The following is a 13,206-nucleotide window of genomic DNA, read 5'->3' as shown; positions in this document are numbered from 1 at the left end:
TTATAAGATATGATATACAGAACTGTACACCTGGTGACACACCTGTGTCAAGAGGTGACAAATTCATCTTGCAGCAGTGCCCACAAGTTAAACTTGAAACAAAGGAGATAGAACAATTCTCATATGCGTCAGTAATGGGAAGTCTCATGTATGTACAAGTTTGTACTCGATCAGATATAGCATTTATAGTGGGGATGTCAGGTAGATATATAAGTAACCTAGAACCATTGCACTAGAAAGCGGTAAAGAGAGTGATGCGGTATTTACAAAGAACTAAAGGGCATATGCTCACGTATCGAAGATCAGATCATCTGGAGGTGATTGGATAAACAGACTCCAATTTTACTGGATACTTGGATAGTAGGAGATCTACTTCGGGCTATATTTTTATACTTACTGGAGGGGCTATATCTTAGAAGAGCGTCAAGCAAACACTAGTAGCCATTTCTACTATGGAAGCAGAGTTGGTAGCATGCTATGAAGTATCCAATCACGGGATTTGGCTGTGGAACTTTATCACAGTATTGCAGATCATTGATGACATTGACAGACCATTGAGGATCTATTGTGATAATAAAACCGCAGAACTTTATGCCAAGAACAATCGCAGTTCATCGAAGTTTAAACACATCAACATCAAATTTCTAACGGTTAAAGAAAGAGTTCAGAGTTGTCATATTATGGTAGAGTACATCAGCACAGGTTTTATGTTGGCCGATCCACTCACCAAAGGATTGATGCCTAAGGTGTTTCATGTGCATGTTGTGGATATGGGAGTCCTTCTTATGGAAGGAGAATTCATCTAGTAGGAGTCTATATTTATTTCTCTATGTTGATTAATAAAGATGAACATTTATTTTGATTATTGTATGTACTTAAAGTTCAAAATATTAATAAAAATTTATATGTTTGTTTGACACTCTGACTATAATATCATTATTTACTGTTGTTATTTAGCATTGGTATTTATAAATAAGATATAGATTCCTTTTAGAATCATACAGTTTGGATCATGAGTTGCTATTTCAGTTTAGCATAAAGTATTTTGCAAGTATGATCTGACCTCTTTTAAGGTCATCTTAGGACCAATTAAAAATTGACATGTACTGATCATATTTCATGTAATTTTCACTCTACATATCTACATCTTGATCTATGTCATTAATGACATTGATATTATAATTACTGTTGGGGCTTGTTACAATCATATATAGTAGTTATGACTTCTTTAGTCATATACTAATGAAGTTAATGGACCAGATTGTTTACAGGGATATTCTGTACCCATAAAGTTTAGTATCAACTTAAGTTTTACTTATATTTCATATACAACTCACAAGTAGTCCAAGTGGGAGATTGTTGGTTATTGTCTCTAATTAGTGGGTTTAATTGTAAGTTGTGCATAAAAGTACAAACTGAACCTATTAAAGTGATCTAACTTAGGCTTATTGGGTTCAGTTGTTGGATGTAGACCTTGTATGTATAAAATCTATAGTCCCACATCTATTATCATATATATATTGATAATAGATATTCACTATATATAAGGACCTATAGTCTCGCATCTATTATTATCTATGGGGTGATAATAGATGCCCACTATATCTAGGGTTGGCCCCCAAGGGTTTAGGGAAGAATCTGGATAGAACTTTTGGTTCTCCATTAACCTAAAGCTTTTCGACGTCGTCACCCCTAAGCCCCTTGGAAGACCTTTCTTTTCTTTCCGCTGCATCCTCTTCCATAGGGATTATTTTTGAACGACGCTAAAGACAAGGATGACTCTTCAATCAGGTTCCTTGTCATATTTGTTTATGTATTTATTTTTCTTATGTTATGTTCTTGATGAAACAAAGATCCATGCTGATATGTTTTATTTTTCCTATTCAAATTCTTATTTCGGCTATTTAGAATTCATGCGGCTTAGGTTTTACAAGAACTATCATTCACTTCATGCGAAACTTTGAATTCAACCATGTTATGATTTTGATCAGTCGTTTGTACATGCAAAGTAGTCAACTATATACAAAACCACAGCTTTAATAAGCATTCATTGTATCGATTAGCCAACTCAAATAATCCACTCAATCAACTGATCTCGTACTACAAATATGAACTTGTTCGAATTTTGAATGTGCGCATTCCTTGTGTAACATCTGACTATCACCTATGCATCAGTCAACTGGTACATCCAATTCAAATCATCTATAAGTAGAGTCTGTCTATCTCTAAATCTATCCTCATCCTAGGGTTATATGAACTCGAATCTCTCAGATTAAAAATATACCTAATATTAGAAGACCTCCATGCCAATTGAACTTCAATGCCTAAAGTCTCACCACTCCAAGTCTTCCTCTGTTGTAAGTTTTATCACTCTAGGTCTTTTTGTCAAGATCTTTTTTGAATTTTCTTGTGCCTAACATCCCGCCTCTCTTGCTTGCTAGAACTTTTACCACATCCACTTGTCTAACATTCGACATCCCTTGCTTGCTAGGGCTTTCACCATATCCACTTTCCTAACATTCGACCTCTCATGTCTCCTAGAACTTTTATCACATCCACCTATCAAGTCATCTACACATATACACTTGACATGCCATATTAAATCACAATAAATATTAAACTTAAGCATGGTCCAACATCAAAACTATGCAATACACATGCTTAATTAGATTACATCAACAATCCTCTAAGACATGCAACATACATGCAACTGGTTGTCCCCACGGGGGTATTCAGTTGGTTAGAGGGTACAATTTTACTACAATGGGACAAGGAGTTAATTCCCGGTGGACATATGTCATAGGAAAAAAAACTCTCCCATCCTCTAGCCACTTAGTGGTCAGCTGTAAGTTGTCCTTATGATTTATCTTCCTTCACATAATTTGTAGACGAGATATAGAAACATCGAGGATGAACATAATCACTTTTACTACAATCCATGCATAACTGACTGCATCAACATTCAAATTAGTAATTGAATCTGTGAATAGACATGGCATAATTATCAGACTACTAATCGATCAAAACCCCTTTTTGGATGACCAAAAACTATATGAGTCATTGAATGACCGTTCTCAGAAGAAGGATTATGAGCTATGATTGATCAGTAAACCCTTATCTTTGTAGGTGGCTGAATGCTTTGAGAAATTGAACCAACTTAACATTTTTTACTTTGGTCAACTGGAAAATACTGTCGGACCACTATACAAACAATGGCCAGGTTGAAGACTAAAATCACAAAAATCACTCTTCACTCACTTGAGTCTGGTCAATCTTTCTCAACCCAAGACAACTAAACCTTTCTAGTCGACATGCCTAGGTAATGGCTCCAAAACCTTCTTTTAATATCTATAATTTTTATTGCTGACTTATTTACCTTACATTTAAACCTGATGACGTCGGTCTCTCAAAACATCTTAGCCAGTACTCATAATTCCTCGCTGAGTTGTTATAATGAGATAGAGATTAAAATTCGACGGATGCATATTTTCTAGGAAAAATTCCTTCCATCCCAAATCATTTGGCGGTAAGCTATAAAATAATCCTATAATTTACCTTCCTTCATGTAATCTGGAAATAGACTATGAAAGATATTTGAAAGATGATTCCTCACCTAGGAATTGAGATTGCCTTCCCCATTGGGTCCTATTAGGGCTTATGCAACTGGACTTTCTTTATTGAATTTTGTTTTGACATCATACAAATAGTTGTTTTTTTTTTCTGTCTATAGGTAACTTAGTGTGTTGTACTCACTAACCCTAGACCTTTTTATTAAGTTTTACTATAATCTAACTTAGATGAATGAAACTATTTTTTTTTTAATCCAAGCATCTAGTTCTTCGAACTGGTTAATCTTGAAAGTGATCAACCCTATCTCACAAAAGTTTCTCACTAACCACCAAGGTAAATTAGGAAGCGCTTGTGGAGGCTCATCTAAGCAGCCAACGTTCTTAGAGTTGTCATCCCACTGGACGAAAATTCCTATAGTACGTCATGTGATTCGATCCTTAGATGCCTAGTTAACCATTTAAAGGGCCTAATTGCTACACCATTATCTTAGGGGTTGGATGATACTACTTATGGTAGCAAAAGGTGATTCATTCACCCCAGCACTTCTGTTAGCTCACCCCTATGTCAATACAAAAGAGTTAAATTACGGGTGGCTACTAACCTTAAACAGTTGAATAATGCATGAGGGAGGGCAAGCGCTCGATTACTAGCCTGGATTTTACCCTTAGACCTCATGGTGACAACACCATTATGTACTAGCCAACTGACTATCCCAAGAGGACCAGATGATATTACTTACAAGACTGCAACAAGTTGTCATGACATATTCATTAGCCATGATATTATTAGGACTCATTTAGCTTGTAGACTAGTTTGTAACTGATGTTTGTAGTTTACATTTGCAATTATGCATACTTTATCGCACATTTATGGTTTTATTTTGAGTATGTCCTATGCATTTGCACTTTCTTTAATCATTATGTCATAATTACTCTTTTGGTTCGGAGATCTTCTCTTGTGTATTTTCTTGTGACAAAAACATTTTTAGGGCGGAAACGCGCTAAGGAGCAGGTTGTGAAGAAAAGAGCAGAGTAGGCGCATGCCTCTTGGCATGGTCGTGCTTCTTCACTAGAGAGCAACAAGAGGTTGGTTGTGCCCCCAGGCACGATCGTGCGAGTCAGCCAACATCCAACCCCACTCAGGCCGTGTAGATTCACACGGCCATATGGGGGCAACCAGAGCTTAACTCAACCGAGGTTGTGCTAACCTCCAGAGATCAACCTCGCTGGGCCTGTGGGGATTCCACACTATCGTACGCCACACCTCATAGGCCAATAAGCATTGGTCGTGCCTAAGGGGCACGGTCGTGACACGTCCTGTAGCAGGGGTTGTGCCACATCTATAAATGGGGTTTCTCCCTCATTTGAAGGGAGGAAGTTTTTCCCCCTTTAGGGAAAGACAATCCAAACTCAGATCTGGTGTTCCAGAGACCTCAAATCGATGATCCTAGGCCAGATTCTAGCTCTTCATTGATCCATTATCAAGGATTAATCCGAAGATCACTCACCGACACTCGCTAAGTCTCTTCTTATCTTCTTTCTTGATTTGAATGTTGAGGCTTATTTCTCTTGTCTTTGGACTCAATTCCCTTCTTGTTATAGAGTAGATTTCCTATTCTAGGGATTAGGGAGTATGTGTGATGTGGATTTTAATGTAAAGCTCTTAGATTACGCCAATGCCCTACTCAAATGATGTCTTCATTCCTGTTCTTGTTAAATCTAATGTGTATGTGTGGATTTGTACTTATTTTTCATGTTAGATTTGATGGATGTATGTGGATTGTTGACTTTATATGGATTGATCTCTAGATTGTATGACTGGATGGTCCTAGTGACAAAGATTCCCTCTTAACTAGACATCTAGGGATAGATCTAGATGAAGGAAGCAATTCTCCCATAAGTGAGACTTAGCTACACTTAATGGGTTTTCCCTAATCCCATGCACATAGGTGATTTGAGTGATTTAGGAATGTATGACCGAAGGGTCCTAGTGACAAGGATTCCCTCTCAACCAGACTTCTTAGATTACCCTCTCCATTTAGGAGCATAGGATGACAATAGAGATAACACTCCAACACATAGACGCGGATTAGTGTTGGGACTTTGGTTAGGCTTCCTATATGAATGAGAATTGATGATAGAAAATGAGTGATTCAAGCACATTAAGTTCCATTATATTGAAACCAAAACCCCTAGAACATGTCACCAATCAAGATTTCCTCACTCTTTTTTAGTTCACTTTATTTTGTCTCTACACTTTACTTTTGTTCAAGAATTCTTTAGTTTAGCTAATTTGATGTGAGAGTCTTTAAGTGTTCCCAATCCCTGTGGGATCAATATTTTTATTATTGACGATGTAGCCATGCACTTACAGCTTCGTAATAAGTTTTTGGTACCGTTGCCGGGGATTGACATAGCATTTATCGATTATCATTTAGAGTTAGCTTAAACTTTGTATTATTTTTTTTTATTTTTGCAAATTTACTTACACATTCTTTCGTTTACATCTTGTATTTCTTCAATATCTATTTCTGCAATTCTAATTTCTGCATTTTATTTATCTTGCATTTCATTTTTTGTTTCCAAAACTCTATTTTTCCTCTATTTTCATTTTTTTTTTACACTTTCATTCTTTGGACTTAACTATTTAGTATTGCTCTTGTATGCATAGAAGTAACATTGCAAGAAATTTATATCCTATCGATCCTGAGATTCATAGGACATTTCACATAAAAAAAAAGAACCTAGAAAAATAACAAATAGAGCAATCACATTTAGAAATGGCAAAAAGACCTCTCAAAGACTATACAACAACTTATGTACAAGGCTTGAGGTCTAGCATCACAAGACCAGCCATTGAAGCTAATCACTTTGAAATAAAGCCTACGGTGATAACTATGGTGCAGTAATATCAATTTAGAGGAGGACCCCACGAAGATCCGAATCAGCACCTTGAGGTCTTTTATGAAATTTGTGAGACTATAAAGATGAATGGAGTCCGTACAGAGGCGATGAGACTAATGTTGTTTGGTTTTTCTTTGAGGGGTCATGCAAAAATGTGGCTTACATCCTTGCCAGCCAATAGCATCACATCTTGGGAGTAATGTGAGCAACAATTCCTTGATAAGCTCTCACCCCCTAGTAAAACTGCTCATATGAGGAATCTTATATCAAGCTTTAGACAATCAGATTTAGAATCATTATTTGAAGCATGAGATAAATTCAAAAATATGCTTAGATAATGTTCACATCATGGACTCGAGAAGTGATTAGTCCTACACACCTTTAATAATGGCATCAACTATCACACTAAGATGTCCCTTGATTCTACAGCTGGAGGGGCATTAATGAACAAAAATCTTGATAAGGCCAAAGATATTATTGAGAATATAGCTCAGAACCATCATCAATGGACAATTGAAAGATGTGGAAACTCCTTCTCTGGAAACCCTGTCAAGGGATCAGGAAAAATTTGGCGTAGATGCAATTACTCTCATGTCTGCAAAGTTGGATGCCTTAACCAAAAAGATTAAGAATATAGGTACTAGTACGGCCAATGTAATTGTATGTGTGTGTGACTCTTGTGGAAGCACAGATCATGCTTAAGAAACTTACCTTTTGGGTGTCATTTTTGCACAAATAGACCAACTTGAGCAGCGTGATGTAATAGTAAGTTACAATCAAAGGCAAAACAATTCGTATTCCAACACATACAACTCTAGGTGGAAGAATTATCTAAATTATTCTTATCGAAACAATTAAGAACAAGGACCATCCTCAGGGGCAAAATCGAGTTACCAACCCAAACAAAAAAAGCTATCAATACCAACTGCCACAAAACTATCAACTATCCCAAATAGAAAAGATGCTTGAGGAAATTCTTACTAAGCAAAAGGTGATGAAGAATGAATTCAAGCAACTGAGTCAAAGGATAGATAATGTGGAGAAACATCAAAAGCTCCAAGATAGCCAAATTGCTTAGATAGTTTCACTTTCTACAAGAGCACTAGGACATTTCCAGGAAGAACATATGTGAATCCTATTGAGCATTGTAATAGGATTGAGCAAAGGAGTGGACGGATCTTGGGAGATTCCCAAGTGATTCCTCAAAGTTATGGAACTCAAAATAATGGAGAGCTCTCTCCTTCTCTACCTAATGATGAAGGCACTAAAGAAGAGGAGGAGAGTACCGCAACGGTTGAAGAGTCTTCTTTGCCTATTACTCAAACACAAGCAGTTCCATTTCCTCAAAGATTGACCAACCTAAAAAGAGATGAAGAATTTAGAAAATTTCTAGAAAAAGTCAAGAACTTATGCATCGAAGTTCCACCCATTGATGCATTACAATAAATGCCCAAATTTTCCAAATTTCTTAAAGAAATAATGGCAAGCAAGAGAAGGAAAGGAGGCTACGAAATGGTAACACTGACGGAGGAGAATAACGTCTTGCTACTAGATGCCACACCTCCAAACGTCTAAGATCTAGGAAGTTTCTCCATTCCTTGCAAAATAGGGACCACTTTAATTGAAAAAGTCTTTTGTGATTTAGGGGCAAGTGTTAACCTCATGCCTTATTCAATTTGTAATAAGTTAGGCCTTAAAAATATTAAACTCACTACCATATCACTACAACTAGCTGATTATTCATGCAAATATCTGATGGAAATAATTGAAGATGTGTCGGTGGAGGTGAGTGGGAGCTTGGTGCTCATCGGCTTTGTGGTACTTGATATGGAGGAGGATCATAAAATCTGAATAATTCTTGGAAGGTCCTTCTGTAACGCCCAAAAATTCTCAAAATACTTTTATAAATATCCTAGTATTTTTTTGGAATTTTAGGATATTTTTATGGAATTTTTAGAGTAGTGGAAGTAGCAAAAATAAATAGAAACGTAAAATAGCCTAAGCGGAAATTGAACCCGAGACCTATGAGACTCTATGTCTTATAGACAACTCTAGTAACCAGGAGGCCCCAGCAGGGGTGTGCTGAAAGAAGAGGGAAACAATTATATTTAAGGTTTAGTTGGCCGAATAAACCACTTAATATAAATAGGGAGAAATTAAGTGGAGAGTTATTATTTTTATTTCTAACGACAACTCTTTTCCTCCCTAAAACCCTCAACACTGCCTCCTCTTTCTCTTCCTCACCTCTCGGCACCCAAGTTCAAGGAAAGACCTAGGGTTTCATCCCTAGGGCCATAGGAGTATCTTCCGGCAACATCAAGGGTACGAGGACGCTCCTCTCCGCGAGAAGAACGCATAGACGCGAGAAGATCGTCGAAGAGATCCCTTCTCTGGAAAACTTAGCGATTGGATTGTAAGAAAAACTAGCGCAGGAGGTAAGAAACCCCTCACCTGCAGTATAAGTAGCTCTTTTCATGATTTTATGCCTTAGTTTAGTTGTATACAGATTTTCAGCGCATAGGGTGTGAATTAGTGCACACCAAATGCTTGATAAAATGTTTAGCTCAGTTAAATGCAACATAGGCATTTTTAATAGCTTAGATAAATGCAATAGGAGCATTTTATAGCATAATTAGCTTTGCTACAGTTTATATGGGACTACGGTCCAACGGGTGGGCTCCCACAGTCGCCTCTAGGTTCAGATAACCTAGTTCTAAGTTTAGATAACCTAGTAAGAGCAAGATGAGGTATATTAGCTACAAATCAGTATTTTACTTTTCAGTGGCACTGTACTGGACCTCACTTGTCCTTGGGTTGGGCTCCCACAGTCGTCCCTAGCTTTAGATAACCTAGTAAACCCTACTAGAATCGGGAATTGCAACCCCGAGTTTAGTTAGGGATGCGCGCATAGCAAGTACAGTTGCTGGGCCCAACAACAGCATGAGTATGTATTTTGATCTATTTATGATAAATAGTTTTTCAAAAGCTTCACAATTTAGTATGTGATTATAGATCAGGATTTATATCAGCTTAGCATTTGTTTAGTTAGTTATTGTATCAGTTTAGTTCTATCTTGTTAATACTAGAAGATATTGCCATGATCAGCTTTTGCTTTCTATGTTTTGTCATTCAGTATGTCATGCTTTAACACGTTCAGCATATATTTCAAATAGCATGTTTTAAAAGCATAAATTGCATCGTATGCATGTTTTGTGAGGTAGATGGTTTCTTACTAAGCTCCCAAACTTACAGATACTTCTTTTCCTTATACTGCAGATAAAGGTAAAGGAAAGATGGATTAGCGGAGGTTAGAGGACAATGCTACAAAGATGTGTGTGGGCAGGAACTTGGAATAAAGATCTTAGGGATCCAGCGAGTTTTGTTTTTAAGCACTAGAACTTTGTAGCATTTTTATTAGTCGCACTTTAGTATGTTTAAATGCCATGAACCAGTGAACTATACACTATGCCATACTTATAATACTAGTTGTTTGACATTAGGATGTTTTCCAGCTATTTTAGAACTTATATATGTGATTTGTGCACGAAACAGTGCTGAAATAATAGATCAGCTGCGAAATCAGAAACCCCAATCGATCAGCTGATTAATTGGAGGCTTCTCGATCGATCAACTGATCGATTGAGGAGTTTGTATCGTGAACAGTAAGCTCTGGGATCGATCCGCCGATCGATCCGGACGCGTTCTGTCGCGAACAAAAAGCCCTGGAATCTATCGCTGGATTGATTGGCAAGTCTGGATCGATTAGTCGATCGATCCAGAATATTACCCCCACGCACAGTAGCGCGCTGAATCGATCAATGGATCGATTAGTCAGGCCGGATCGATCAGCTGATCGATCCAGAATTTTTTCCGTGCACAGTAGCACGCTGAATCGATCAGCGGATCGATCAGATGACTCCAATCGATCAGCTGATCGATTGGAGTGTCTAAATTCAGCTGGAAGGGTCTCATTTCAGTCTTTTGATCAAATATAAAGTTTGGGTTCCTTCCCTAGTGTATGTATGTCAAAGGAAAGGTCTTTGAACCTAATCTTACGGGCTGTAATAGTCATTAGCAGAGTAAGATTTTAAATAGCACAGATTTCCGCACCTTATAGTTAGCACAGCATAATGTGACGGTCCAGCCTCGCAACCTAGTTAGTAGGAGGTGGGTCGTTACAGAGTGGTATCAGAGCAAAAGTTCCATACTTCCTACACACACATCAGCATTGAACCTGCAGCTTCCAAGTAAGAACATCTCTCACCTCATTTATGTTTTGTTTGTTTTCATGTTCCTAGATAACTAAAGCACGTTTGTTTATGATACTATTTAACATGATAACAGTAATTACGTAATTATGATTGTATTAGTTATGTATGTCCTCTATGTCTCTAGAAATGGCACGAGGACGCCCAGCTAGAAGGGCACCAGCCACTGAGCCCCAGCATGAGGCAGACAGTTTAGTGCCTCCTCCAGACCTTACAGCAGTAGTGGCTCAGTTACAGCAGCAATTAGCTAAACAGCAACAGGAAATAGCCACTTTAAGGGCTAATCAGCTGAATACTCCCACTGTCACTCCAGAGCCTAACTTGGCAACCCCAGTAGTGATAAAGGTTCCACCAGTCCAACCTGCAGCACCAGTGGCCCCAGCAGCAGGGGCAATGAGGGAAGCCTATCTGATCCAGTGGCAGAAGATCAAGCCAAAGAACTTCTCAGACACCAGTGAACCATGGGATGCCCAAGCCTGGTTCAAAACACTGGAAAGTACGATGGAGCTTCTGGACTGGACAGAGCATGAGAAGGTGAAGTGCACCTCTTTTTGTTTGACAGGAGATGCACGTATGTGGTGGGAGAAAGTTAAAGCGAAGCGCCCAGTGGATCAGATGACATGGGCTGACTTCGAAAAGAAATTCTTCGAGGAGTTCTTTCACATGCGGGTCACAAACCGCCACTACGACGAGTTCACTGAGTTTCGTCAGGGCAACCTTTCAGTTGAGGAGGCTGTGAGGAAATTCAACAGACTGGCTCGTCTATGCCCAGAACTAGTCAGCACTGAAAGGGAACGAGTCCGGTTGATTCTCAAGATGTTAAGGCCGGAAATAGCAATGAATGTGGCCAGCGGTGTCCGTAGGCCGCAAACCACAGAAGAATTAGTGAGCAGTGCTTTAACCACCGAGCATTACCAGAACAGTATCAAGCAGCAGAAGCAAGTCCTCTCAGAGTCGAAGGGCCAAGGAGGCTCAGGTACTCAGAAACATCAGGGCCACAGCTCCCACGGCTCTAACTGGAAAGGGAACTCTAGCAACAAACGCAAACCAGGGAGTTACCCAAGAGGAGGACCAGCTAGTAAACAGCCCAGCTATCCCAAGTGTTCCACTTGTGGAAAATTTCACCCAGGAGTTTGTCGCAAGGGCACTCGAGGATGTTTCTGTTAGTGCAGCGGAGGCCGGCAAGAGGGGGGTGAATTGCTGAAAACACAAAATAAAAATACCCTCCTCGGATTTCAACTCAATTAATGCAATAGTAAATAAAGTAAAGGCAGAAATAAAATTAAACCAAGCAAGGAAATAGAAATTAAGTAGAAAACAGGATTTAACCTGGTTACAACCAAGGAGGTTGTTAATCCAGGGCAGTAAGAAAAAGCTCAGTAGAAAAATCTCCTTTGCTGAAGGCGGAGAAGCCTTTTACACTTTGGAAGCTTAGAACTATTGCTAGGAATGGCTACACAATGATTGCTTGAGTTGTTGTTGAATTCCTAGCTCCAGGGGCCTTTTTATAGCTCCTGGAAAGTCTATCTCGAGGGTCCAAGGCGCCTCCAACAAGGTTTAAGGCGCCTCCAACTCGATCTGCGGATAAAACTTTATCCGCAGCGCAAACGGTCAAACTGGACTGCTCAAGGCGCCTTAAACAATCATTCAAGGCGCCTTCAATGTGTTCAAGGCGCCTTCAATGTGTTTAAGGCGCCTTCAAGGTTACTTCTACAGTAATTTCAGCCTCTTTTGTCTTCTTTTCTTCTTCTCTTTAGCTTCCGAAGCTCCGTTCTTTTGGGTGATTGCGACCAACCGGAATAGGGCTCACCCGAACCCAATTCCCGGCCTTCTCCTCGAGCAGCCTTCCGTCCCGGCTTAACGTCCCTCGAACGCCGCGCACGCTCTTCACGCCCACCGGAGTACTCTTCCGCAGCTCTCTCGTCCTTCGGACGCACCGAGCCCGTCGGCTCCCTTCCCGTGCCGTCCTTCTCGCTAGCTGCGTCTTCCGCTCGACTTCCTGTGCTCCTGCACACTTAGACACAGGGATCAAACACAGCAGGACCTAACCAACTTGGTTGATCACATCAAAACTACCACGGGGTCCAACAATCTCCCCCTTTTTGATGTGCATCAACCCAAGTTCAAGTTAGGGTTAAAATAGACATAAAAAGTAATTTTAAAGAAAAAATTACTAAACTAACAAGTTAAGCATAATTTTTTGCAATTAGTAAAATTGCAACACTTTGCAACACTTTTTATAATAACAGAAATGTTAAATTTTTCTAACTCCCCCTAAACTTATACTTTTCTCTCCCCCTTTGATCACAGCAAAAATGGGGTTAAAAAAAAACTAAGTTAAGTGAAATGTATAGAAATTTAAAAAATTCTAAGTCAAAATGAATTTTTCCCAAAAAAAATTTCTAAGTCAAATTTTAGAATTTAAAAAAAAATCTAAGTCAATAAAAAATTTCTAAGTCAAATTG

The 13,206-nt window shown here is 38.9% G+C and overlaps 1 non-coding gene across 1 annotated transcript; it reads right to left on the bottom strand.

The window, feature by feature from the left end:
* Positions 1 to 6,721: 6,721 nt before the first annotated feature.
* LOC121968921 lies at positions 6,722 to 6,828 on the bottom strand. The gene has a single exon (XR_006108435.1). It is a non-coding gene; the product is annotated as a small nucleolar RNA R71 (small nucleolar RNA).
* Positions 6,829 to 13,206: the final 6,378 nt, after the last annotated feature.

Source organism: Zingiber officinale, chromosome 3B (genome assembly GCF_018446385.1).
Source record: "Zingiber officinale cultivar Zhangliang chromosome 3B, Zo_v1.1, whole genome shotgun sequence".
In the NCBI taxonomy this organism is placed as follows: Eukaryota; Viridiplantae; Streptophyta; class Magnoliopsida; order Zingiberales; family Zingiberaceae; genus Zingiber; species Zingiber officinale.
The sequence above is the reverse complement of the archived record's forward strand: the minus strand, read 5'-3'. Positions and strand labels throughout refer to the sequence as shown.